Source organism: Patagioenas fasciata, chromosome 6, assembly GCF_037038585.1.
Source record: "Patagioenas fasciata isolate bPatFas1 chromosome 6, bPatFas1.hap1, whole genome shotgun sequence".
Lineage (NCBI taxonomy): Eukaryota > Metazoa > Chordata > Aves > Columbiformes > Columbidae > Patagioenas > Patagioenas fasciata.
Window position 1 is genome coordinate 38,309,010 of NC_092525.1, and position 1,210 is coordinate 38,310,219.

Genomic DNA, 1,210 nt, shown 5'->3' on the forward strand with positions numbered 1-1,210 from the left:
CGGAAACCTGGAGATCTCGGGCTCTGAAGAACATGGAAAGCAGAATTCCCCCGGATCCAGCACAGTGCTCAGGACGTAAGTTTGGTTTTGCAGCGCCCAGCGAGCCCCAGTCAGGGTTCGGTGCTGGAGCGGGAAGTGGGCAGCAGAGCTGTTGTTTCCTGTGACAATTCACAGCCCTGTTTGCTTCAAGGGGCTTGTGTAAAGGCCGGGTATCAGCTGTCTCATAACATCAAATAATACAACGCAGAGAAAATCTTTAATGATTTTGAATGACTGCGCTGGTTTCTCAAGGTGTAATTGAAGAAGCAGCCTTTAGTTTCCTATGAAGTATTAATAACATTTCTTGCATAAAAAGAACAAATTAAATTCTGTGCTCACAGAAGTGTCCGTACTGCCTTCACGTGGGGGATGAATGTCTCAGTGTTCCTGTTGTTATATGAGGTACAGATCCATGCGATTGCATCAATACCTGCTGCATACAACCCATGTGTTCTCTCTGAATTTGCTCACAGTGCGATGGCATCGATTTTACAAGCCTGGCTCGACCAGTGTGCCGACGATTTCCGAGAGCCACCCGACTACGTGTGTCTGCAGAAGGTGCTGAGTTATCTGAAGAAGAACATGCCTGGCTCTGACCTGGAGAAGAAGGCGCAGAACCTCCTGGAGGAGTTCCGGAAAGAAGAACGGGAGAATGATGGTAAAGTACCTTTCTCTGCTGTCTGTGTGTTCTCCCAGCGTCAAGCCTGACATGTCCCCTTATCCAGGACACAAAGCTTCCTGTGCCGTGAGCCGAAAATTCGTAAGGGCTCACGTGGTATGTGAATGAGAACTGAAATCAACTTCCAGCCTTAGTAGGGGGACTAAGTTCTTCTGCATGCATTATTCTCACATTGGCTGCGTGTTTTTCAGTCCCCGTTGGCTCTGGAGCACATAAGGGTAGGACTGGTGTGCAGAAAAGGCCCAGGTTTAGACTTAGTGCTGCGGCAGCCAAGGCTGCTGATCAATTCTGCACATCCCGTGAGAGGGGCGGACTTGCCGGGAGGGGCGGCCAGAACAGGGGACCCAAAGTGACCAGCTCGGTAGGTTTTCCACGTTGTGCAGCATCTGGAACTGGGAGATCACCAGGGTCTCGCTCTCCTCATCCATGGCCGGCATCTGAAGAGGAGCCTGCCTGCCATCCTAGGCCTGGTTCCAGGCCCTGCAGCCCTGA

The 1,210-nt window shown here is 51.2% G+C and overlaps 1 pseudogene; it reads left to right on the top strand.

Moving 5' to 3' along the window:
* On the top strand, positions 1 to 747 carry LOC139828333 (ral guanine nucleotide dissociation stimulator-like 1 pseudogene; annotated as a pseudogene).
* The last annotated feature ends 463 nt before the right edge of the window (positions 748 to 1,210 follow it).